The sequence below is a fragment of the Crocodylus porosus genome, unplaced genomic scaffold (assembly GCF_001723895.1).
Source record: "Crocodylus porosus isolate Cpor-Errol unplaced genomic scaffold, CroPor_comp1, whole genome shotgun sequence".
Taxonomy (NCBI): Eukaryota; Metazoa; Chordata; order Crocodylia; family Crocodylidae; genus Crocodylus; species Crocodylus porosus.
This window is the reverse complement of record NW_017728914.1, coordinates 31,800,770-31,827,887: the sequence shown is the minus strand read 5'-3', so window position 1 is coordinate 31,827,887 and position 27,118 is coordinate 31,800,770. Positions and strand designations below refer to the sequence as shown.

At 44.8% G+C, this 27,118-nt stretch overlaps 1 protein-coding gene across 1 annotated transcript in view; it reads left to right on the top strand.

Moving 5' to 3' along the window:
• The first annotated feature begins 958 nt into the window (after positions 1-958).
• COL23A1 (collagen type XXIII alpha 1 chain) overlaps positions 959-27,118 on the top strand; it is a 284,371-nt gene continuing 258,211 nt past the window's right edge. Inside the window, exon 1 of the mRNA XM_019535162.1 lies at positions 959-1,024. The gene's annotated coding sequence lies outside the window, so the exon portion shown is untranslated. The remainder of the gene's footprint in view (positions 1,025-27,118) is intronic.

Here is a 27,118-nt window from a genome sequence, read left to right as displayed (position 1 = left end):
GTGTTTGGGGAGAACCACTTCAAAACCTGAGCATTTTCATTCCTCTTTCGAATTGTTCGAATTCAGCATGTCCCTGAAACAACAGAACCCATATATAGTGAATCAAAAAAAAAAGATTTTGCATATAATGTGGGTTTGCAAAAACAAAAAGCATTCGTGTAATGTCGCATCTGTGCTGGTGCCATGGATTTATTAAGATGAGTTCCCTGGGTCATTTCACTTCCCTGGAAGTACTTTGATTCACACTGTGTGTGACAAACCGAGGAGAACATTTTGTCCAGCTATTCCCAGAAGGGAAAGCTCGTGTATCCATATTTTGCTGATGCCTACTGAAGGGGAGAAATAAATAATGGGTAATTTAAAAAAAAAGAGTCTTACACACTGTAGAAGGCAAGGGATCTTGTATTTGTCCTCCTTTGATTGCTTTAGAAAAAGACAAAAAGGTATCCTTCTGAGTGGCATGCTCTGCCTCCGATGACATCCTGCACCTCAGTCCAGGCTTAGCAAACGGGTCTCTTTTGAAGCACGTGTCGGCATAGAAGAGGTGCTAAAACTTGAGCAGCACAGTAGACATCTTTTGAGCTGAGAGCATCAGCCACACAGTTTGCAGCACTATTAGCATCTTCTTGAGTACTTACCAAGGGCTTGCGATAGCAATCTGTCATGCCGAGTAACTTCTTCCTTGGAAATTAAAGCAGTTATTTGCTGGAAGACGTGGTAGGATGTTGTTACATTGGGTAACTGGTGGCAGGGTCTGGCAACCTGGAGATTTTCAAGAACATTTAGTGACATTTTAGCAGAAGCTATTATTAAACTCTCCCGAAGAAAATAGGATGAAGTTTGTATACGACACGCAGGGAATTTGTGTTCTGGTTTTGTTGTCCGTGCACATGCAGCCAATATAAATTCAGTCTTTAACTATCTATCATTTTTTTTTTCTCCCCTGGTAAACAGAAAATGGGTGAAGGACTAGCCAAGTTACGGACAGCACGAGAAGCTCCATCTGACTGCGTATGCCCACCAGGTATGTAGAACGGTGCTGTTTTATTTGTACTGCTTCCAAGGTCTGGCTGTCTGTAAATTAAGTCCTTTTTTCCTGGGTTAATTATGCCCACACGCCTTTGTTTTAGCTACTACTTTGTATTTAGTGGAATGTGCTCAAGAGTTTAGAACTCCCTAGGTGAAGCGCCCTTTTCTGATCAGCGGGACTTTTTTCCCCATTGTCTTGCATTGACCTATTTACATGAAAAAGGAGTACAGGGCTAGAGGAGGGAGGCATATGCACTATTAAATAACCTTTTCACTCTATTACAGTCACTGAGCTGCATGCCCTGAATAGTCTGCTGAATAGTGGTATTTAAGTGACATCAATATCTCTGCAGCTGAAATGTGTGTGATAATTGAAAGCTCTTGCACTCCTCCTTGTAGGCTGGTCGAGCTGCTTCTCCAGCTTGCTGCACTGCATGAAAGCTGTCACTGGCTACTTAAATTCCATTACACAGTTTAATGAACTTCCTAAACCGTCGGGACTTCCTGCTCTGCTTTGCCAGGGCACGCTCCTTTGAAACAGTCAACATCTTCAATTAGTTTGTGTGGGAAATTCATTTACACAATACACCCTAAAGGCTCTGCTTGTATTAGTAATAGTAAGGAGTTTAAATTACTTGCACTCTGGTGTATTTCTTTTTCTTTTTGCACAGATGGAAAGATACGTGAGTTCATGTTTGTACAAGACTGTGACGATGCAAAATGCATAGAAGTGCTAATATTTAAAAAAACATTTATAGTCAGTAGTGACTAAATAATCCTTAAAACAATATAGACTGCATGCTCCATGTGGAGTTGTCTGTACATCATGTGTAGACGAAGAATATTTTCAGCATTTGAGATTAAAAGCGTCCAGATGAATCACTCTCCGTCATGTACAGAAACCAAAGTCACCTAAGTGGCACTGATTAAGACAAAGTTATTTTAGTACACAAAGTGTAATGTTACAACATTTGGAAGCATAAAAGACAAAAAAGCACGCTGGGATTGTCCTTGTTTGCTGGACATGAGACTTATCCGAGCCTGGCTCGCAGCATTACTCTTTACTCATGAGACAAAAATGAGGGATTTTTCCTTTGATCTTAAGCCTTGAAATTCTGCATAATAGTCTTAAATATTTCAGTGATGGTTCTTCTACATGCACTAACGCAATTGTAGTAATTTTATTTAACTTATTTGCTTGCGGTTAGCTAATGTGAGCAATCTTTATGCTCCAAGTCTGGACTGATTGTCTTACAACCAAACTAGATTAGCTGAGACACAAATCAGGGTTACTTTAACCCATGTTAGAATGTCAGTCAAAGTCTGGAAAAAAGACTCATTTTTCTCATGCACATCTTAGCTCCAGGGGGAGAAAATTAATTTTGCTTCCTCGGAGTTTCCAACTAACAAGAAATGGCCCACTGGTCTTTGTTTCTGCTCTAGGACTGGACAGAATATAGCCTGGGGTCCCAGTTCAGCAAAGCGTATGGGCTCTGGGAGCATATGGTTCAGGGAAGGATCAGACTCTTTGGCTAAGTACAGACGGTCAAGAAGTCTGAGGCTGAATCAATTTAATCTTTGCAGGTTAGTCTAAGCTGTGTAGATTGAACTGATAAGCAAGTGAACAGACATTCACTTTTGATTCTGGAAATGCAGCCACATGCCTGCAGTGACCCAGGCAAGAAGCTGGGGCGGGGGCTAGAGCATGCCAGCATGCCTGCCTGCCTGCCTCCCTGCTCAGCTGGGGCAGGCTGTGTGGGTCAAGGTTAGCCCACCCACCCTGTGTGCGTGGGGGGGGGGAGGGGCGCAGTTTGTGGGAGAAGTAGAAAGAATCCTGGGACGCTGGGGGACTGTGAGTTAACTTGAATCTGGAGGGGATCAGAGACAGAAATTCAGTACACTGATTTATCTTAACCCAGATAAGTCTGATACTACCTCCATCCAAGTTTTATCTTAAACCAGTTTTGGCCATTTCAAAAGCGGTTTATATGTGCTGAACTTCTGCTGTGTTACAGATCTGAACCAGTTTCTGATCACTTACACTGGTTTGTGTATAAATCTGTTCCTAGCCTTAGGCTGCAGCCTTTTAGATTGAGTTGCCCGTACTGGGGTAGGACTAATGTCATCTGAGCAAAGGGTTAAAAAGCCTTTTCTGTGTCTGGGTGAAAAGCAGTTGAGATTTAAGTGGCTCTTTTGCTGCATGCAAGAATCATCACTCGGTCAAAGGGTCAGCGGGTCTGTTTGTTTGTCTTTGGATGATGAGGGCAGCGATTTTTAAAAAGGAGTTATTCCATGTGCTGGTGACGTTCTTATTATAGTCAGTAGTAACTGACTGCCAGCCCTTTCCGCTGCTCTTCCCTCAGTCGGAGCAGACCTCACCCTGATGTTCCTCATTGAAGAAGGCCAGATTACTTTCTGCCCCATGGTTGAACAGGTCGCTCCCAGCAGGTGTTGAGTACCTGCCGTCCTCATTGAGGTCATCTTGGGGTCTAGAAATCTCTTGAGATGGGGCCAGGCCAGATGCTCTGCTCAGATCGGCTTCTCTATTTCTCATTCTCTTTGCATTTGCTTTCTTTCTTGCTGTCCTTCATGCTCTTATTACCAGATTGGTGGGCTCTTGCAGTTCTTAGTCTGATTCAAAACAGTGCCACAAGGAAGGAAGCCAAGGGAAGGGGAGAACAATTCAAGCACATTTAAAACTGTGATAGCTAGAAAAACATCTTCTTTGGAGAAGGGTTTCCCATGGTAAATCATGGCATTAAATGAGACATAAGGCTAATTTAGCCCTTTCCTGGGAACCCTAAAGTCACATACAGAAGTTGTAAATCCGGGTTGACGGGATGTACAGGACACCAGTTTAGCATTAATTGTGTTGCGTTGACTAAGCCATTGACTTCTCCTTCACCCCCATCCCTAGATGTTTTTTTAATATGGCTTACATCTTGGCTTGTTTAACATTTTTTTTTTTAAACATTAGAACAGCAGTAAGAAGTGACTCTGTGATTACACTGTAAGGGAGTCATTGGGAGTGTTAACTCTTGGTGGGGTTTTATTTATTAAATAGAGGATGTTCTGAAATAGAAAGCAGACAGCCAATCTACTGGAGACCTAGACGCAAGGTTGACCAGCAGAGGGAGCCCATATTATTTCATGAATGCCATAGAAACAAAGTGAGAACGGCCATAAGAAAGATGGTTTTAAAACACCGCTGTCATGCCAGATTGCATGATATGGGGGTGAAGTGCATTCGGTGCTTGCTACTGTGTGTGCTTTCGCAACCTGACATGCATCTTCCTTGTTGTGTAGTGCTGCTTCTGCAAGAGCAGCCAACATTTTCCCCCTCAATTGTAGCTAGAAATTTCCCTGAGACTTAACTATCTCCATGACCCTTGTGTAAGAGAGTCTGCACAAGTCCCAGAAGCTGTGAGCGGGTCAGTGCCCCAGAGCAGCTATCAAGTTCAGGTCTGTGTTTCTGATAATATGAATGCTTGTTTTCTAGCTTTGTTTTTGCTGTCATAACCCTTCATTGTTTACTGCCTCCAATTTTTCCCAGGCTTTTTATTCTGACCAGGTGCATGTTGCCCCACGCATCATTTCTTGCGAAGCACTGGATCAGCTGAAGGGTTGTATTATGTGTGATTTCTGACTTGGGCCCTGTATATTTTGTAGGGGACTTGTGTGTGTGCCAGTTCCCTGTCTTTCTCTGGTTCTTATCCTCACATGGCCTTTGCAGTGTGAGAAATTCAGCAGGTGCAAGGACACTTGTTTATTAGTCGGTCAAGTGATGCAGCTTGCTTCTCACTGACCTTCTCAGTAGATGGGTCCCTGGAAAAAGCTAAAAAATGCAATAAGAAGTCTCTGTTCCACTCACCTTCCTGGTGTTCAGCCTGTGGCTGTCTTGCTTTTTTTGTATTATGTTTTTAGGCATTGTTCTCTGCCATCTTTTGCATGCAAGACACTTTATAAATGTAATGGCTGCCTTGCCAGAAGGTTTATCCGCATTTATGAGTAATAAGGGGACTGTTCCAATCAGTGCTATAGGAGCCTGAAGGACTTGAGTGTGGACAGGCTCATATTAGAGCCCAGTAAGTATTTCATTCAAACTTTTAAAAACTTAAAAAAGAAATAGCTATCTGTTATTGGACTAGACTCAAACGGGGCACTTGAGTGATGCGGATGTACAAGCCTATAGGCTTTCTGCTGGATCAAGTACAAGACCGACTTCTTTGATGCATAGTTTCCAGTTACTGTCAGGAAAATTAATGAAGGTGGGACGAGATTGGACTCTAGAGGGAACTGCCGCAAGTGTTCTCTTGCGGGATTCCCTGCTGACATTTTTCAGGGGAGGGAGGCACGGGGACGACTGGACGAGAGCTGTTCCAAATCTGACCAGTCCCCTGGGATCTAGTAAGAGTCAGGGCCATCTGTAAAGTAGCTTTGTACTGCTTATGTTTGCTCTGGCTTTTACCATGTTTTCTGTCCTCTGGCCCCTCTACTCCCTTACTTCTCCAAACAGCTCCAGGCTGCATTGTCTTTTATCGCAAATCTCTATGGCCCTGGCATGGACCTGTTTCATTACTAAAGCATCCATCCTGCCCTCTGTGGGGACTGGGAGAGGGATGTGGCTGTGGAAGCAATGGATACCCTCTCCTTCTGTCTAGGAAAGTAACTTGTACGTGAAGATTAGGGCTGTGCAAAATTTTGGCAGCCGTGTCGTTTTGGAGGTGTTTTGGCACCTGAAACACCAAATCCAAAACAAAACAGGAGGCTCTGAAACACCCCAGAGGCCCTCATTACTGCTGCTACAGCCAGTGAGTGTGGTGCTTTTTTTGTTTTTAAGTGCCAGGAGGCTGGGGCTGGGCAGGACAGCTATGGAGGCTTCTCTGGCAGCTCCCCCTGCCCGGGGAGAGGCAGGCATAACCAGAGGAGCCACGGGAGAACCTGCAGCCACCTGGCTGTGCCTGCCTCTCCCTGGCCGATCCGAATCAGCCTTGAAACTCCGAGACCGATTTGGCTGAATCGAAACAGAACAGTGATGCAAAACACCAAAACGAATCGCTGTCCCTCCAAAACGGCCGAATCAAAACCAGAACTACACATAGCTGTTCTGCACAGCCCTAGTGAAGATCTCTGAGGTGCACATCAGAGGGAAGATACCCTCCAAAGATGGGCAGTTCTGGGAGTTTTCTAACTTAAAAGCTGCAGGGAGGCCACCAAGGCTAATCATGTTCATATTCTAGTGTCTATGCATTTGGAAAAGGGCATGAACAGCAGTTCAGGCTTACTTTGGCAGGTACACCCTGATCCTGGCACATAAGGATGGCCCTAGGGATAAGGATCTTGTCCGTCTGCATCCATCTGAGACCGAAGGTGCCTGATAATTATTTGATGCTGAAATTTGTCCATTGCATGCTGGACCAAGATGTCCACTTCTCTCTATGTAATTTGTACCTAAAAGCATCAAACAGTGAGGAATATTGGTCACTCACAGCCTGCTAAGACCATCTTTTATGAGTCAGACACACACATATATGGTGCAAGAATGAGATGCATTGTGCAAGTGAACACTTTGTATGCTCTCACTAGAAGTATTGAGAAGAAACCTTAACTCTGAAATTCCTGACCTCTGCATGATAAGAATCTCAGTCTTCATCTCGTATTAATGTTGTTGTTGGTTGGGGATTTTTTGTGTGCATGTATTACAAAACTGTGTGACATATTCAGTGTAGTTATTGGAACCGCTCACTAATGTGTGACAAGTATTTCCTAATAATTTCTCGGCTACAAAGAAAGTAAATAGTGGAATGGTTCTTTGCACCCATAAGACAGCAGATTGTTCTATTTCCAAGCGATTAAAACCATGTGCGTCTGGCAAAAGAGGTGAATTAAAATACATCTCTGTCAGCTCTCAAACTCTTTCAGCTTTTTTTACCCTGTTACAAAGCAGCTAAATGAGCCTGCACTTTCTCTTTAAGCCTTCTCCTAGGATTTTCTAAGTAATCTAAAGGACCCACACTCTGATTTCAGAAGCATTTGGATGCTTGGTTCACTTAAACCTTCAAAAACCTTAACTATCCAGTCTAAGACTGTAAAGGTTGAAGGTTCGCTGGCTAGAATATACCCTGTTTTGCAACCAGCTGTATCACTGCTTTGCGGAGCTAATCTGGGCTTGTGTCTAGCTCAACCCCATCCTGTCATCTGGGTGTGCTTAAGCCCAGGTTAGTTTACCTGGCAGAAGGTGGGATGAGCAGAGGAGCGTATTTAGGCTTTAGCACTGTCTGGATTTTGTTTGCAGATGGGATACAGGCAAAATCACTTGAGTGCTGATTGGTCAAGTCTTTTCCTATGTCCTTTCACCTGCCACCACAAAGGACAGATAAAATCCTTTTGCAAGCAAGTCTGGACTGGGGAAGATATCCTAGTATGTTAGAGCATAAAAATCCAGGGGGTGTTTCCCACGCGCACACAAGTTAGGCACAGACAGAAGTGATGATCTTCACTGATCTGGCCCTTGAAAGCTCTCTACAGCCGTAACCAAACACAAGTGCACGATTGCAGAGTGCTTTAAAAGGGCCTGATTCCATGACGACCTGAATCCTCATTATATGGGATCAGATGAAGATGCTCCAAAGTGGAGGCTGTCATTAACTTGTCTGTGTGTGCCAGGAGCAGGGCTGGGCAGCCCTGCTCTCTGCGCCATTTTCAGAATGGGAGGGGGAAAGGGACCAAAGGGAGCTAGGTCTGGGGGTTGCCCAGTGGCAAGGAGATTGGCAAGTAGATTGCAGCGCTTCTGAGATGGGGACCCTCAACTTACTCCCCTCCCCCCACAAGAGCTGTCTGGAAAAAAAAACCCAGACCCAACTATCTCTGCTCCCTTCTCTTCCCCGCCTCCCGCTCCCATTTTGAAGACAGAGCCAGGGCTGGGGGGAGAATGGCTGCAGACTTGCAGCTGCTCCAAATTGCAGCTGAATCCCCCAACCTCCGGGACCCAGCAGTGAACGTCTTTTGGGTCTGGGGGATCACTAACTCATGGTGCTGCTTGAAAAGCACTGTGAGTTACAGCAGGGATCTGTACTTCTGTCTGTGCCTAAATAGGTTGGAACTGTGGGATATGCACCACTTTGAAAAATTAGGGCATTTAATGAGGCTTCTTTTAAAACTTAACCCTTGCTAATTCAATCAGATGGCAGATTTTTTGACAGCTTCTTGTAAAAGTGCTGTGAAATGGCCTATGTCCCTGTGTTGCAAGGACCCTCTGGCAGGCCTTGTTTGCCTCGAGTGCTGTGTCCCATGCTGCATTCATGGTATGGGTGCATGAGGAAAGATGTAAACAAGCTATGTTGGCCTGGTTTTCAGTGCTTGAGAGCTGAAATAACCATGGGCCGGAGCCTGCTCTCATTGGAATCAAAGGCAACACACATGTTGGCTGGGAGCAGGATCCAACCTCCAGCATTTGATTACAAAGGTCCAAAACAGTACAGCACAAGTTGCCCTTTTTGCAAAGCTATCCATCTTCAGAGCGCTTTAGCAAACATTAACTAATTAAACATGACGACATCAGTGGGAGACAGCTTTTAAAATTTATTTTTTCTAAGGCTGCCAAAGTTATTTTGAGAGTAATGAAAACCAATCAAATAAACATGATGACCATACTCTCTGCAAGAGGCTCTGTGTAACCTTATCTTGGTCTCAACATATGAAGTTATTTAACTAGCCCCAGATATTCCTGCTTTTAGACCTTTTCTGTTCTGGGCTTCCAAAGATCGGATTCATGGAACTAGCCTGACTCTAGTTTGCATTACCTCTTGTCCGAGTTTCCCATCAGGTTTGATTGGGTTTCCTTACCCTACTTGCATTCTGGATGAATGCTCCTTTGCAGGCTCCCTTGCAGGAAGGGTGACTTGGCATGCTGGACTTAATTGCTGAAAATAAATGATGTTTGTTTTTTGTTTTGTTTTTTTTCCAACTGCTGTATCATTATACCTTCTTGGCGCATCAATAATAATTTTGGATCCGCCATGTGTGAATGAAGAGATTAGAACACATTTAAAAATCCGTGTGTTTATGTTGATTTGTAGCGCAAGCGCAGTAGTGCTGTTGAAGCACAATTTTTAGCACAAGTCCTGCATGAAAATGACTTTTGGCAGCCATCGCCTTTTGGCAGACTTCAGTGCCACCAAGAAATTCCAGGCTGATATTTAAACGTATAAATCTGTGTTGCGTGTGTGTGATCATCTGTGCTTTGGGTTGGTGTTTTAAGGGATAACATAGCTAAAAATGTATGAGGAGGCATGCAGGGAGTTCATGGGTGTTGTTTTTAGTCGTAACGTTTCCTCCTCCCTCCAAATGTTGCAATCTTCTTTTCTCCACTGCTGTTGTAACTGAAGGCCTCGGATAAATTTGTGCCACTAACCTGAGAGGAGCTGAAATATGGCAATTGCATTCCAGCTCAGAAATCGGTTAAGCAGCAGGTGCTCACCTACTGAATTGGGCATAAGGAGGAGTTGTTCATTTGTTGTTGCTGGAGTCTAGTGGACTATGCCCTGCAGTCTGCTCTCTGCTTTGTGGGCAGGAAATGCCAGGCCATTTATAAGTTCGTCCCTCTTTCTCAGCTGGGAGGGTCTGGTCTTGCATTGTCTTGTTGTTTGTTCCTGTTGCTTTAGGATCGTTCGTTATTTTTTGAGAATGACACAGTTAGTAGGTTTAGTGCAGTTCAAGTTTTAAAGAATCCAAAAAAGCAATCGGGGCTTGTGGACAGAGGTGATATCTTTTATTAGACCAACAGGATTTTTGCAAAAAAAATTCTTTAATTGCTTTCCTGCTCTTACCAAAGCGAAAAAGTCCTGTCTTGTTCTGAACAATTCAGCTCTGCTTTCATCAGAGCTTCAGGTGTCGGCAAGATGATGGGTTGGCTATTGGTTTGTTTTCCAGAAAGATTTGTATGCTAGAAAATCAGCCTCAATTTCTGCTGCTATAGATCTTATTTGAAGGAAAAGTTCTCAGAATACAAATGCTTAGCGCTCAGCTTCACGCCTTGCATCTCAAAGCTGCTTGCTAACCCCCACAGCATCCCTGGGATGTAGGCCATCATCACAGTCATCATGTCACTTCTAGGTGTAAATCTGAGACTGAGGCTCGTTGTTGGGAGATAGCTGAAGCTCTAATTAATAGGATTTTAACTAACTTAAGTGGTTCTAGCTCTAATGACTTGGCTGTTCAGGTAACTGGTAGGAATGGGAACTTGTAAAAGTAAAAAGGCTCAGAAATGTAAAATAGTTAGAATAGCTGTCTTTTCTTTTTCCCTGCCAAAATCAGAATTAAGTTCTAGGTAGAATCGTGGATAGAGTTCAAAACTGCCAGTTAAAGGCCTGGCGTAGACGGAGTCACAGAAAGGTTGGGCGAGAGATGGTTATAGAGCCCAAAGCTTCCTGGCTCCTGACCCCATGCCCACTCCTCTAATTTGTGTTCCCACTGCAAACGCCTCCTGTAATAAGCAACAATAGTGTTCCCGTACCTCTTAACCCAAGATGGAAACTTTTGGGAAACCATTCGTTTTCCCCAGTGACTTACGGTATGAGTGGACACCAAACCTCCTCAGACTTATCAGTGACTTAACTGGCTTAAGTGTACGTACCTGTATTGTGAAAGGAGGCGGCTGAAGGTATGCTGCACTCGATCAAACAAAGGAAAGCTTGCTTAGGGTGATGGTTTAGTTTTGCTGGTGAGATGGTTGGAAGACAGGTAGGTTGAAGCCCTTGTGGTGTTAGTGGTTGGGAGACCCTTGTTGGGGTTTCTCCCAACCACTCTCTATATGTATAGAGATAGGATGTCTCTCTATACATGGGGGGGGATGCAGGATTCTTTTTTGCCCGAGGCATGTGTGGGGTGGGCTGAAGTTGGAAGACCCCCCTAGACGGTGAGCGTGCCTAAGACACCTGCTGTTTGGAGAGTCTCCAGTGGCTAATGACTCTTTAACATCCCTTGCAGTTCATTCTGGCCTCTAAAACTGATGGAAATTTGCTCTCTGACCATTCCCAGGTGGAGCTGGGAAGCTGCTGATGCTCCAGCAATCAGTGGGCCAAATTGGCCATGATGAAGTGGCCACTGGTGTCTGATATGCTAAGCCATTGAAAGAAAGCCAGCTAGAAACCCTTGGGAAGAGAACGGATTTGCCCCCGATAAGCTGGGGGCAGAGGAAAGGTTGTGAGCAGGGAAAGGTTTTTTGTTTTTGTTTTTTTTCTTCTTGTGGCTTGTTTGACTGAACTTCTTATTTCTTGCTGGCTTGTTTCTATGAAGCCAGTCTGGCTGGAGGGAACAATATATTTGACAGGGCATCAGTAGAAAGCTATTTAAATGTTAAGGAGTTATCTGGGAGCTTTGTCAGTTAGCCAGTGTTCAGAGCGGCAAGATCAGCAGTGCGCGCCCCTGGGGAGGCCTCTGTCTGGCAGCAGATGTCGATGACAGCCGCAGAGAAGCATGGTTTTTCTAGCTGACAGTGGAAAAGGAGCTCCTTTCTGTGGGCTGGGTGTCATGAGCCCACATGCAATAGAAGCACCTTTTCCGTGTATGTTAAAGTGCGCTTTGCTTTCGAGTGCTACACCCTACTGGTGATTGAGCACACGGAAACGTAGGACAAGAGCATGGATCTAGTTGCTCACTGTGCTGAATTGGATCTGACCTAGTGTGATCGGGGCAAGGGACATGCTACAATCTTTTTCTTTTGGGAAATCGGACTGGAGGGGCAATAAACCTTCCCGTCCCTGCAAAAATGACAGAGCACTTCAGCTGGGGAGCACACTTTCTGTGTGTTGAAAGAACCTACTCGTGCGCCTTCCAGGCCAGGATGGAAGAGCACAGCAGGCCCGATAACTAACTTGCACTGCGAGAGCCTTCCAAGCTGCAAGCAAGCTGATTCGGTGACCCAATTACAGCCCCACCTGTTCTTGTACTTGTGGCAGTCAATCTTTTCCTATCACGCAACAGGAGGTGCCGTGGTGCTATTAACATGCCTCCTTAACATTGAAAGTTGGCAGTGTGCAGGAATACAGTCTGCTCTAAATTTCATCTGGGTACCAGCTGGGTTTACCTCCAGAAATCCCTCTGCTCAACCAAACCACTGCCAACCCCAAATCCTGCTGGATTTTGACGATGAGAGGACAATCATTACAGCCGAGCCCTCCTGCCAAGTATGCAAACTTCTTTTGACTTAAATGTTTCCCTCCCTCCTGTCCCTTTGTAAAAACCCATGCACATCTAGAAAAGTGTCTGTACTGAAGCTGACTGTTCACCCTGGGTCCCAGCCAGGGAGCACACAGCACGACTCGGGAAAGGGGAGTGTGCAGGGGTGACATTATGCTTTTGATCTCCTTTGATCCTGGGTCAGCTGCTCACTAGGCAGAGGGCCAGCAGGGCAGGCGGGGATTAGTGGCAGCAAGGAAGGGATTGCAGATGCCACTTTGGTACTTTCACAGCATTGGGCGAGTCCACTCTGCTGAATGAACCTTTTTGAGCCTCCGTTATCAGCTTCGCATCATGCCATGGTACAAAGTGGTTGGAGCACAGTGCCACTTCTGGCCCAAACTGCAGTCAAATGCACAGACTGATCCAATGGAAGAGCAGAAGTGGCAGGTGACGAGGTGACTTCTCTTTTCTGCCCCCACCCCACCCTATCGCTTTCTTTTGGTGGTGATTTGATGGAGTAGGACCTTGAGATAAAGGCACTCACAACTTCTGTGCTCGCGTACCACACGAGGGCCCCGATCCAGCAGTTGCTCTCGGTGAAGTTGCTTGCCTGCCTGCGTGCCGTGCTGGGTAGGGAGCAGAGTGCTCAGGACTGAACCCTTGGTGCCTGCACAACCCCTCTTTCATCTTACTTCCTAACATGCTCTTAGTTTTTATGAAATAACACCGTGTTTCTCAATCTTAAGTAGCAAGTACGCCCTAACTTCTGAAAATTTTAATAAGTACCCCACCACTCAATTTTCCAGGGGATTTTTGTATCTACAGACTAATGTGTAGTATATGTTAGAAGAAGGGCTGTGTATACAAAGCCATGATATGACAGATGTCTGATCTGGTGTGTGTAGGGTTGCCACCTTTTACAACTCAGGTAGGTACCTGGGCTAGAAGTGATGTTGGCCAAAGCTATGAGGGCTGAACCAAATGGTTACTGGGAAATTTAACTTTTTTAATTGCACCAAATTTTTTGCCATAGTTTTGAGAGGAAAAGAGGGCGAGAGAGAGAGTGTTGGGGTACCTGCATACTCCCTGCCTGTGTCTTGCATATCCCCAGGGGTACGCGTACCACAGGTTGAGAGACTGTGAAATAACACGTACAGCAGTAAGGCCAGTCCTGCACTTACCCCAAGGATGAAGGGGTTGTTCCCCCACCCAGTACATTCCCAAATTGCTCTGTCCAGTCTAATTATGTCTCAATTAATGGATTTTCTGCCGCTCCCCCCCCCCCCCCCACAATCAGTCTTACACCGCTTGCTGTCAGGGATTTGTTTTGTCTAACTATGCAGCCAAAATTTTCCAGGAGCAGCAGCCCAATTTTTGGGCTTTTGCTATTTTTTCCCCCCCTTATGATCCTGCTTTTCTCTGAAGAGCATAGCAAGAGAGTTATGGAACAGCTTTCTGGAGGCCTAGAGGGTGTGCTGCTGATTAAAAAATAATCATCTTTTCTTTTCTTTTCTTTTTTAAAATCATCTTATTTCAACACTGCCAGTTTTTAGAGATGACAGTTACTTGAGGAACCAGCTTCCATCTTTCAAGGCTTTCCAGGGCATATCGGCCATGCTACATTTGGGGTAAATCTTGGGGGCTGTGTGCCTTTTGTTTGATGCTTTTACCCATGTTTTTGGCATGTGCCTCATTTTTTGCATAGAGTTATTTATTTATTTATTGAAGACATTAAAAAAAGCTTGGCCTCAGTGAAGCTGCAGCTGGCTTTTATGGTTAAATATTTAAAAACAGACTGAAATAGTGACATGACTTGGAGGCCAAAGGAAAAAGTCAAATCCTTGGCTAGATGTGATTTAATGATATAAACTCATCCTTCATTGTTTGTCCTCTGCTCCTAGCTCTGTATTCATTTACTCCTGTGAGTAACCCTCGTGCATGCAGGGAGGGAGTCCCACAGAGCCAGCCGAGCTGGAGGAGGGAGTAAAGTCTGTCTGATCAGCCCAGGTTTGCATAGCAGAAGTCTTGTAAAATATAGTAGAGATGCATAAGCTGATACTCTACAGATGCATTTCAACAGAAGGCTAGTTAAAATAGTAAGAAATTGTCCAAGGTAATTAAGAAGTCCTTGAGCACTGCATCTCAGTGACCCTGAGGGCTCTGGCAGTGGGAGTTTTAGCTCTGTGATATGACCACCCAAGCCAGACAGGTCAAAGGGAAGGCATCAGACAAAAAGCAGTCCACAGGTCCTCCAGGTTTTGTGCCCCGAGATGGAGGGGAGCAACAGGCTAGCCATTTATCTTCGTATGAAAGTGTTGTGCTACAGAAACCAGAATGATAGACAGGGATGGCGGAGCCTTCTCTGAGTCCTGGCTGGTGCGTGACAGAGATTCAGAATTAAGAAATGACAGATTCCTCTAGAAACTGTTGTAATACTGGGCTTCATGCCCCAGGCCCCCACTCACATCATTGGAAATAGGGGGTGCTCCATAAATGTAATACGTGAGCCGGCCAGAGAAGAGCTGGGATAACAAGGTCCCAGGGGATAACAAGGTCTAACGGCCGTGAACTCCAGGAAAGCTGATTTAGACCAGACGTAAGAAAAAAAGTTCTTTACGATGCAAGTGTCCAGGGTCTGGCACAAACTCCCCTCCCCACACCCAAAGTGGTGCAAGCACCTACTCTGGGCTGTTTCAAAAAACAGGTGGATATATTTCTTACTGGAGTCACTTGATCCTAGCTGACTTCCCGCCTATGGCGCGATGATCTCACGAGGTCCCTTCCAGCCCCTAATGTCTATGAAATCTGTCCATCCCATGTGCTTTGCCAGATGGAGGGAAGAGGTAAAATCCAAGCACAAATCTAGTTTTGATCTGATCACTTCCATTCACCATTAGGTTGGACTGATGTGCAAATGGAAGGGAAGTGGCTCCTGTGAGACTGGACCATGTATGCTTTCTTTGCACTGGGTTGTATAGTTCTTAGCTTTGCAACCAAGAGACTCAACAGGACTAAACGTGCCCTTTGGCTGCTCCGGTACTGACGGTTTGGGGCTTTGGAGCACCACTTTGCTAAAGCTGTAATGCCCTTTCCTGTTCTTTGTGGTCAAGTCATTTTTTAAAAGCCTGACTGAAAGAAGGAAGGTGTTACTTAAAAAATAATAATAATAAAGTTCACTTTGAGGCTCGAGGAAAGGTCTGGTGATTAGCTGAAAGCTTGCCTGTGTCTATACCAACCATACAGCTGGTCCAATAAAAGAGATGACCCACAGGACTTCTTGCCTCTGGCACATCTCCTGGACTATTATGGCAGCAGTATCATCTCAACACTAAGCAATCTACACAAAGTTCCTGACCATCTGTGTGTTTATGGGCAGGCCTTGGAGGAAAAAACCCGGAAGATAATGCCTAAAAACAAGATGTACCACAGGAACTGTTTTCTGAAAACCTGTTGTATGCACACGTTTCTCTGGACAATGGATGCCAGCTTGGTAGCAGTATTCTGGAGCAGGGAGGGATCTTGCAGGTTTGTGCCACTTTGCTGAACTGAAATATCTGAGCAAGTTTGCATTCAACTAAGATGTTGAGCAGATTCTCCTGGATGCAGGCAGTCTCTCTAAATAATGAGATCACTCAGATTTGTGCCCTTTGGTGTCCCCTCCATTTCTGTTTGGCAGTACGTAAAAATGCTGCTCACACAAATGCTTCTGGGTCTGTCTCTTGCAAAACCTGATGTATGTGCTTAACCTGGTCCAAGCCAGTGCAACTAAACACATGCTTAAAGATGCTCCTACGTAGGAAAGGTGGCAATATTAGGTTTTGGTTCACTGATTTCCATTTGATATGGTGTCTTCTATCATATAAGGGCAAATGATCAAATCCTCTGACTTAAATGGAGCTTATTTTTAAATTTGAGGAATGAGAAAGTGGGGAATTAATAGGAGTCGGAAGGGCTCTGTGTAAATTTTATTTGTTGGCTTTTAACAAAGTTAATGTAACTGCACGAGTCTCCTTGATTTAAGAGTGAAATGATGGAGCATTTTAAAACTATTTAAGTACCTTTTGGAGTAGAAGAGTTGCTGAACAGAACCCCTCAAGCATGCACACAGCTTGGGGTGTTTCCTATAAGTACTTGTATCTGAGAATGGCATTGCATCACATGCCAGGGCTTCTGTCTCTTAGGAAATGGTGTCAAAATGGCTTTGCTGGCTTGGCTCACCCTGTTTATATTGACACACAATTAGATCCAGTCAGTTGATAGAAGCCAGGCTCCCCCCTTCTTTACTGAAAAGTTTGAGGTAGGGAGACATGCTTCGATAAAATAGGTTACTTTGGTTGAGCAAAAGCCTCCATTAATTAGGGAGATTAAACTCAGAATGACCCCTTCTCCATCATCACCTTGTCAATGGATGCTTCTAACTTGCACTGGTTGTTGAGGGAGTGCAAAAGGTACATACCCCTTTATGAAGCAGAGCGGGACTCTCGCTGCCTTCAGCTGCTACCTGAGCCAGAAGTGACTTTCTCCCCACCCAATAACTTCAATATTGTTACTAATAAAGTTGTTTAACTGTGTAAAGCAATGAATACTTGAGCAAACAAATTGGGTTGATTCCTCCCCATGTGTATCACACATAGCCTTGATTATGTTCTTGTGTCCTTCTGCGCAATCTGTTATTTCTCTTTCACTGGGCAGAGCCCTTTGCTACAGCACTTGGCCAGAGAGATGCTTTGGTCGAGATCTGCACCACGTGAACTGCAGCTAAAACCAGCTAGCTGAATCTCCCTGTGGGGTTGTGATTTCCAAGTCCCTGATGGCCTTGAAGTACCTCATTGTCTGATCATTGCTCTGCAAAGAGCATCTTTAAGACCACAGAGCACATCCAAATGACTCTGTCTACTTCTGAGAGCAGTTCAAAGCTTCCCAGAGCAATACACTAACTCTGGACAAAGGACTGCATGACAGCTAATTAGAGTGAAGTGAACAAAGGAAAAATAAATGGAAACCAAGAGACTGATAACCCAGTTCCCTGGAACCCAATACTTACTGCAAAGATGGAAAGATTTAATTTTTTTCATTCCTTTTTTTTAGTTTGTTCTGGCTTTTTTTTTAATTCTTAGAATCACAGAAAGTGAGGGTTGGAAGGGACCTCAGGAGGTCGCATCTAATCCAACCCCCTGCTCAAAGCAGGACCAGCCCCAACTACATCATCTCAGTAAAGGCTTTGTCAAACTGGGTCTTAAAAACCTCCAGGGATGGAGAGTCCACCACCTCTCTGGGTCACCTGTTCCAGTGCTTCACCACTCTCCCAGTGAGAGTTTTTCCTGATATCCAACCTAAATCTCCCTTGCTGCAGCTTGAGACTGTTGCTTCTTGTTCTGTCATCTGTCACCGCTGAGAACAGCCCAGCTCCGTCCTCTTTGCAACCTCCCTGCAGGTACTTCAAGGCTGCTATTAAATCCCCCCCTCAGTCTTCTCTTCCCCACATTAAACAAGCCCAGTTCCCTTAGCCTCTCTTCACAAGTCATGTGTCCCAGTCATTTTCCTTGCCCTCCACTGGACTCTCTCCAATTTGTCCGCATCCTTTCTGCAGCGGGGGGCCCAAAACTGGACACGGGACTCCAGATGTGGCCTAACAAATGCCACATAGAGGGGAATCACTTCCCTTGATCTGCTGGCAACATTCCTACCAATGCAGCCTTGTATGCCATTAGCTGCCTGGGCAACAAGGACACACTGCTGGCCCATAATATTCAGCTTATTGTCTGCTGTACTGGTGCATAGGATTGTTTCATCTCAAGTACAGGACTTCGCACTTAACTTTGTGAGATGGGTTTGTTTGGGTTTTTTGCTTTGTTCCCATCCCCCAATTTGTCTAGGTCTCTCTGAATCCTAGCCCTACCTTCCGGCATATAGACTACTCCCTGCAGCTTGGTGTCGTCTGCAAACCTGCTGAGGGTGCAATCCATCCCATCTTCCAGATAAAGATATTGAACAAAAACGGCCACAGGACCGACCTCTGGGGCACTCCACTTTTATCAGTTGCCAACTAGATGTCATGCCCTTTGAGTCTGATCCAGCCAGTTTCCTATCCACCTTACAGTCCATTCATCCAACCTGTACTTCCTTAGCTTGCTCATGAGAATGTTTTGGAGGACCATATCAAAAGCCTTGCTAAAGTCACGGTATATCACATCCACTGCTCTTCCTATGTCCACTCAGCTAGTCATCTCATCAGAGAAGACAATCAGGTTGGTCAGGCAGGACTTGCCCTTAGTCCATGCTCCTAATCAGCTGCTTCTCCTCCAAGTGCTTTTAAATGGATTCCTTGAGGATCCATGATTTTTCTGGGGATGGAGGTGAGGTTGACTGGTTTGTAGTCTCCCCCAATCCTCCTTCTTCCCTTTCTTGAAGATGGATGCTGTATTTGGCCTTTGCCAATCATCTGGGACCTTTTCCAATCGCCACACGTTTTCAGAGATGATGGCCAGCAGCTTTGCAATCGCATTGGCCAACTCCCACAGCACCCTTTAGGTGTGCTGTGTCCGGCCTCGTGGACTTGTACGTGCCCAGCTTTCCTAAATAGTCCCTAAACCTATTCTTTCACCACTAGCAGTTTGAAAGAAACCTCATCCTCTTGATCTGGTGGTCTATAGCAGACACCCACCCCAACATCACCCTTGTTGCTCTCCCCTCTGACCCTAACTCAGTGACTTTCAACAGGCCTCCGTTTCCCAGGCTGCCACCCGACCCAGTCCCGCTGCCTGGGTACCCTAGCCTGTCCGCCCCACACCTACCACCAGGGGCAGGACATGGACGGGTTGGGTGGGGCCACGGCCGGGAGCGAGACAAGTGGGCAGGGTCAGGGAGACCCTGAGCTCTTGGGGGGCAGGCCTTGGATGCCTGCACTCCCCTGTGATGACAGCAGCTTCCACGGGCAGGAGTGCGCAAGGGAGCAGGTCACGGCGCTGCCACAGCCCCGCACCGTCATCACCCTGGGATCCCAGCCCTGGAGCAGCTCCCTGCCCAGTACATGCCCTCCCTGCATGGCTCTTGCCGAGAGCCATTTGGGCAGAGGTTGCTGGGAAATGAAGTCTGTCATTTTGGCTATTCATCCATGACAGTATTGCAGTCACATGAGCTATCCCACCAAGTCTCTGTTATTCCAGTCACGTCATAGTTCTGGGACTGCGAGGACTTCTTCCAATTCTACCTGCTTGTTTCTTGGGTTCTGTGCATGTGTGTACAGACATCCGAGGTAACTAGCCGATTGCCCTACTTTCTCAGGGAGAATAAAAAGGCCTTCCCTGTTGTCCCTTCCTGCTAGCTATTGTTTCTCTTCCCCAAACAAATAACGCTAGATTATCACCCTATAAAACTATTTGTTACAGGAATGACTTTTTAGAGTGTTTATATGGTCCAATACCACACAACTTTTTTGATTTGACTTCTTGAAGAAGAAACTATTTCTTTCCAACAAAATCTGGTCAGTTCACTTCTTTGCATCAGAGCTGCTTGGATGTCTAATATAGGCAGATCCAGGTTTCTCTGTTGGATTGGATATCTTGCATGTCTTGTTGTGATGTATTTGTTATATTGACATCACCATCTTGATCTGTTGCCATAGTTTTTAGCTCTTCTTCACAATGCTGATGTTCTCTCTGCAGCCCATATGGAATTATGCACGGTACATTTGGTTTCTCAATTGCAATTTTTTTTCAACTGCCTTCTCCATCCTGCTACCATACCTTTCTTTTTTTTTCTTCTGATTGCTTGCTAACTTAATCTCAAGTTGTCAGCACTGGTACATATTAAAGTTAGAGGTAGAAAATATTCTCTTGAAGCTGGGTCACTTGATGTTTAAGTCAACTTAATTGCGTGATATCAACTTTACTCCCTTCACATGTTGTGTTGATGTCCAGTGCATCATTGGTCTTTGTGACTGGGTTGCATGTATAATTAAAGATCTGTCAGCAGTTTGGGATTTATGTATTCGGCAAAAAATAATTCCTTGTAGTCTGAAAAGTTATTTTTAGGTCTAAAACTGGAAGTAATTTAAAGAGTGAAAATAAAATCCAAATTTTCACTAAAAAGTAATTGTATACTTTTTAAAAAACCAACAAAGTGAGATTTGATTTTTTGAATAAGATATAATACAAACAACTTCTTATGAAGTGCTGGGTGAAGTTCAGCAACATTAGAAATGCACTGTTGTCCAGTTAGAAAAATTAAATGTGTTTGAATATCAAGATCTTGATTTCCACCTGAGTGGAGATGGAGGACTCCTTTGAATGAAAATATGGACTTTCTGAGCATTGCTCGCAGAGCTGTATGGTTGTGGGCTGTTGTCTGACACCAATCGATAACAGGAGAGTGCCCATTGCCAGAGTTCAAAAGGGAGCGAGACTCTAAAAAACACATTGCTGTATCTTTTCATATTGTCTCTTGATTTTGGGAACTCTCCCAGCCAACTCCCAGTGAGCCTGTGCAATAATTAGTGTTGCCAGATGTACCCAATTTATGAAGGCTTCCTGGCTGCCTGATTCATGTGGAGCTTTCCAGCTTCTCTTCCCAAATTTTTAACCCATTTATCCCAGCAAGGTGGTATGACCCCTGCTGCACTTGAAGTTGAGTGGCTCTGAGAGCTGTTTTAATTAAAGTGTTTGGAGTGTCTCGTATATCAACCTACCCATGCTGAAAAATGACAGCGGGGGCTCTTCAGTTAAAGTCTGTCAAACGAACTGTAGTTAAAACACCCCTGCCTCCATTTGCCAGTTTGGGAATGCTGATACACGAGACACTAGCATCTGCTGGAACTGGGTAATTGCCACGGTCCAGCAGACTCGATTAATCAGGTCTGCTCCAATGTGCTATGTCGAAGCAGCCTCATTGCTTATGTATAGGAACACCTGTCGGCTCTGGGGTAGCTGATATAGAGGGGAGTGGGGGTTAAAGTGGCCAAGTCTAGAGCCAGTTCTCTGTAAATATATCTGACCTTAGTGTGGAGGTGGCCTGATGGCTTTTTCTAGACTCCCCATGTGCTGCCTTTCCCAGTACTCCACGTGAGCTGGAAGGACAGTGCCATGACGTCTGTCTGTGGTTAAGTGGGGTCTTTGCTCAGGTGCGGGCAGAGTTTTCTGGTGCTGATGTTGAAGTGTTGCGGGTGGAGTAAGTTTTCTGGTTATTATGATTGTAGGGAAACGCTTGAAAAATAGGACCGTAGTACATCCAGTAGCACTGCTGAGTATTCAAGTTGTCCAGTATTTTCCATTGTAAACGCCTTTTTATGGCTGTTGATGACTGCCAAACTTGAACCATATCTACTGAAATTATCCATGCAGGCCATGTCCCCCAGACAGACTTCTTTTTTGGGGGGAAAAAATATCCAAAACAGTTCAGAACTTTGTAAGAATGAGGCCAGGGGAAAATACGTTGTGTTTTGTCCATGTCAAAATTTGGGGGAGATGTTTTTGAAATGCACACAGACGTGGCTCTTGTGCCATATTACAGCTCAACATCAGGGATAGAATCTAGTTCTCTAGGGAGATATTCAATTCCTTTAACCTCAGGAGCTCTCCTCCCCCTTTCTCCAGTCCCCCTTCCTCCCTCGCTGTTTCCCCATCCAGCTTGTGCAGCGATCTGAAGCAGGGCTTTGCTTCACTATGCAGCCCTGATGGAGCTCCAGAGCAGATCATCTTGTGTTGAATAAGGATGGGGTCCCATGGGGAAAAATACAACACGCAGTTGTGTAATAAAATCTGTGTCCTAATCCCTATGTACAAAGGAGTCTAAATTAACTTTAATTTGAGCCTTTCCTAACTTTGAGTGCTGACTATAGATTTAACATTCCCTTCAGTGTTTTGCATATGTATGTACACGAAATATAAACCGATGCTAGACAGCTTCAGCTTTTTTGGCAACGCATTTTGAACAGTTGTGTGTGTATATACAGGCTGTGTATCATTTCACCTAGCATATGAGTTTTATGGAGTGAGCATTGTGCGCGAGACCCGTTCTGCTGGAATTCACACGCTGGTCCTCTGTGGCCTCCCATTGCTGGCACGTGCTAAAGAGGTAAAAGAACTGGACTCCTTGGCAGCAATCGCCAGCTGACTTCTTTTTTGTTCTTATCTTGCTCTTAGTACCGCAGTGTTTGCCTTTGGGATTTCAGAGCCGGGTTCTGGCTAATGTCAGAAATGTAATATTGTAAACCAAAAAACTGTGAAGCCCACAAAGGCTCTTTCAGTCAAAATGCTAAAGAATGCTTGGGTCTAAGGCTCCCCCCTGCCTTTTTTTTCTTTCTCCAAGCTGGACTGATCCTGTAGTCCTTATTCACGTAAGTTGTCCTGACTTACTGACTTCAGAGAAATTGCTTAGTGGGAAGAGTTGGGTGGCTAGGGGCAGTTCTAAATCTTTGAGATTGCGGCCTCTTGTGTAAACTAGTATTTGTCTCTGTTTTATCAGTTTTTGTCTCTGTTGTCTCCTGTATTCTGAGACTGGAAGCTCTTTGGAGCAGGAGACTCTTATTCTGGGTTTGCACGGTACCCACGCAGTTTTGTTGCTGGGAACATTCTCCTTGCACATCCTCATGGGGTGCATCCAGAAGAGTGCATTTCTCCAGGAACAAATGGAAGCTGCTTGTCCCTGGGGAAAAGCCCATGCGTGTGCGCTCTGGCATGCGGCAAGTTGCCCCAGGTGGGGTAGGGGATGCTGGCCCCCACAGTCTGTCCTGGGGGCCTCTTGGGGTTCCAGTGGTGGTGATCTGGGTGCACAGTGCCTGGCTGGCAGCTGGCGTGTGGCTCCAGCCAGCCAGTCTCTGCCACCACATGGGCTGCCCCACTTCTTTTTGCTGCGGGTATTTTTAGCACTGGGCTCTCCGGTGCCAAGTCCTCGAGACCTCTGGTGCAGCCCTTGCTCTAGAAACTAACAGGGGAAAGCTTTTTAAGTTGACCGTGGGCCTTATTAAATAGGACCCATTTTTAATTAAATCTAAGAATACAGTGTCTGTATGTATTTGTGTATATACATGTATATTTTGATTCATGTATCTGCTGGAGGAGAGGACAGAGTAGATGATGACTGCATCCGGTAGAGAGAGTATGTTATGCTCACTGAGCAAACATGCATTTCGGCATGAGTTTGGATATATTGGCCATAGGTCCAGAGCGGTAGATGGCAAATGAAAGGTAAATAAAACACATGCGTCTTGTGCAAGCCTCCAAAAGGCTACTTCAAGCACTTTTTCTCTCATCCCTTATTTTATCTTTCCCACTAACCTCCTGTTACTTATTGTTTTTACTCTTTTTTTTTTGGTACTATTTACTGTATTTTTTGGATCTTTAAACTAGATGACACACTTCTTTTGGCTTGTCTTAATCTGTAACAAATCACCTAAATCATTAGTTGTTTTTATATAAGGGAGAATTGAGTTCAGCTGAAGCTGATCCATTGATTTGAGCTACATCATTGAAGTGTGAATACGACTTTTAATACTGCCAAAGTTCACTTGTTTTTCATTCTTATTATCAGTGACTTAGCTTTTAGTCTGAGCTTCTTAAAAATATGAAGTAATTTATATTATTATGAGTCATTTATGAGTAAACAAAATCAGTAAAAAAAATAATTGCTTGGTCTTGTTCAATTTACTGCAGGCCTGAGGGTTTTCTTTTAACTTTTTCATAATGGCTTTAATTATTAGGAACTATGCACTTGCTGACCTCTTGATGATGATGTGTTTTTTTGTTTTTTTTTCTTTTTTCATTGCAAATCAGGTAGTTTTGTTTCCGGTAATTAAATTTGCATTGCAGGCAGTTGGCATGCGAGAGGCATGAGGAAGAAACCCAGCAGGAGAATACCACATCTTAGTTTCCTTCCTTTCCCCTCTTCTCCCCACCCCTGCTTCTTATTTTTTCCTTTTTAATGATCCCAAAGTGCCATTCAGATGAGGTGCCTGACTAGCTATCTTACCCTGCAGCCCATGGAAATCTGGACCCCCTCCAGTAGAGCCAACAGTATTGCAAAAAGTTGAGCCCTCTGTTATGGGAGGATTAGTTTGTCTCCTCCTTGAGAAAAGGTGCTTCAGGAGAAGCCACCTGTAGCAGCTGGCAACTGCACACTCTGGCAAACAACCTTTTGATTTGACAGCACTGATCTTTTGGGAGGCCTTGGCAGCAGGTACGTACTCTTCTAATATGAGTATGCTGAAGGCAACCAGTCCCCAAAGTTTTCTTGTGCAACCTAAATTCCCACTAAATTTAGGGAGTTTGAGGTTAACGAGGGTAAGCAGACTTGAGTCCTGCTACTAACGATATTACCCCCAAGGGCAGCAGAGCTTGGGTTTTAAGAGATCCTGATGGTGCAGAGAAGTGGCAACAGGAACTGCCCACTGAGTGCTCCCAAATGAACACTTCCAGAAGGAGAGAGAGGGAAAAGTTATTTTTAATATTAGTTGGCTTCCTTCCCTGGCAGCCTTTCAACTCAGTTGTGTGGCTTTGTGCAATAGCTTTGTTTAGTTCTTGTTTTTAAAAGGCTGTGTCGGGGACCTGTTTGTCTTGCACACAAGGAAGGGCCTTTTATGTGACTTTCCCGAAGGTAGCGTAGCAATCCCATGGGGGGGGAGACAAGTTTCATTTTGTGGCATTAAGTGTTAATTGCACGTTTTCAACCCCTTTGCCCTAATAGCGCCTGATCCTGTCATTTAAGAAGTTCAGTGTAATCCACTGGCCTGTTTGTGCTGCTGTTGTTTCAGGATCCAGGGCGGGATTTGTATTCCTGGGGCCAAATTCTGAACTCTTAGACCCTTGATGCTGACAAAGGTTTGCAGTGATGTAGCCAAATGCAAAATGGGGCCCTTTATCTAGGGGGGCTGGTTTTTTTCCTCTTATACGCTTGGGGCTATGCATTTGCCAAAGAATAACAATCATCCTAATGAACGGATCTGTCTGAAAGGTGATGTTCGGCTAGTTAGAAAACCCTCTGATGTAAACCACTTATGGACAGTGTCTCCACTCCAATTTGTAGCAGCTGATAGACAGCCTGTAGATTTATGCCAGCTGTTATCACCTGAGATGATTTTTTAAAATAAGAATATCCTAGGCAATTTGTACTTGATTAGTGTGATTTGCATTACGGAAAAAGCTGAGAGAAACCAGATTAATGGGTAGAGCAGCTCAAAGAAACAGCCGTAGAATGGCAGGTCTGATTTCCCTCATAGGGCTGCCAGCATGTTGAAGGGGAGCCAGGAATGTTGTGGGCTGTGAAATGTTTTTGTTTCGCTTCATCAGCTTTATATATCCAGGCCCTAATCAGGTCTGTCATGTTGAGGGGGAAAGAAGGCAGGAGGAAAACCAGGTTTAGGGACAACGGTGCCCCCCTGGGCACTCCCTTCCCCACAGGTCAGCGGTGCTGCAGGCAGGGTGCAGTTTGGCGGAGAGATGGAGCTGCCTGCGCTGCCCAGCCTGGTTCCTCCTGAGCAGTAGCTGGAGGTGGGGAGACATGCTGGGCTGGGCACGACTGGGCATCAGTCCTCCTGTTTCCAGCAGGGGCGGGGTGGAGGGAGAGCATACGCATGTGCCTGTGCAGCACCCCCCGATCACGTGTCCTGGGCGGTCACCCATGTTGCCCACTCCTCAGGCTGGCTCTGGGCGGGGGTCCCTGTTGGGCGCACCTATGTGATTAATGCAAAGAAAGGCAATTTAAGGAATCCTTTACTCTCTTGAGGAAATTAGAAAAAATTCCCAACTAACTGGTGTTATTTTTCCAGCACCATCTTGGCTTTTGCTGTGTGTTCCTCTGTTGGACTAGCGCAGGCTTGTTAATTAGATGGAACAATATATTATACAGAAAACTGATCCAGATTAAAACTCTTGTTCCAGACACCTCATAACTATGATTAACTGGAGACCCACCTCCAAATCCGGTATCTTCAACTGAGCTCTGTACAGTGTAGTAAGGGATATAGGGGTCCAGTGGAGAGGACTGGTTCTAATGAGCCCATTCTTGGAGCATCTTATTTGTGTGAATGCTGGTTAAGTTGTACAGTCTTATATGGTAACATTTAATTCCTCCTCATGCTTTTTTTCCCCTTCCCCTCTCATAAATTCTTCAATACAAATAACCAATTTTAACTTGACAATACTAAAATGAAGTTAGTTCCGAGAGATTTTGGCTTGAAGAAGACCGCTAGATCACTTAATCTTTCTTTCTGGAAAGAGTCTATCACAGAAAAATGCTCTGCATCTGTTTTAAATATCCAGTAATTAAAAATAAAGGAAAAAAGATGATCAAATTTCCATACAAAGTGTGGGGAATAATTATGGTTACCGTTTTCCAACTGTAAGCTCACATACTTTTCAATGGGAATGTTGCAGCCCAAACTAATTTGGCATGGAGGGAACTAATGAAGGACAACTTACTAAGTGAATACCTTACCTTGTTTAAAATGTTCATAAAAAATATCACATAGTCCTTATGCAGCTTAAAAAAAACCCAACAGATGAGCAACTCCTAAGCTGAATGAGACGGGTCCATGCAGGATTGTAAGACCATTACAGATAGCCCAGGTCCTGACAGGAAGGGCTGCAGTGACTATGAATCTGTGGGCGCATCTACATGAGACACTTTAGGGTGCATCAGCCTAAATTTAAGGTGCATTAGGGCACACATCTACAGGTACATGCCCTTAATGTGCTTCAAAAATGGCAATTTTGGGGGTTAACGCAGGTATCAAATTTAGGCATGAATAGTTAAAGCACATTAAAACATGTAGATGCATTAAAGCGCATTAAAGTCATGTGTATGGACCGACTTGGGACTAACTTTAGTCCCAAGTCAGCTCACGCATACGGTGTTAATGCGCTTTAACATCTGCACATGTAGACATCTACCTAAACCTGCTTAATGCGCATTCAGT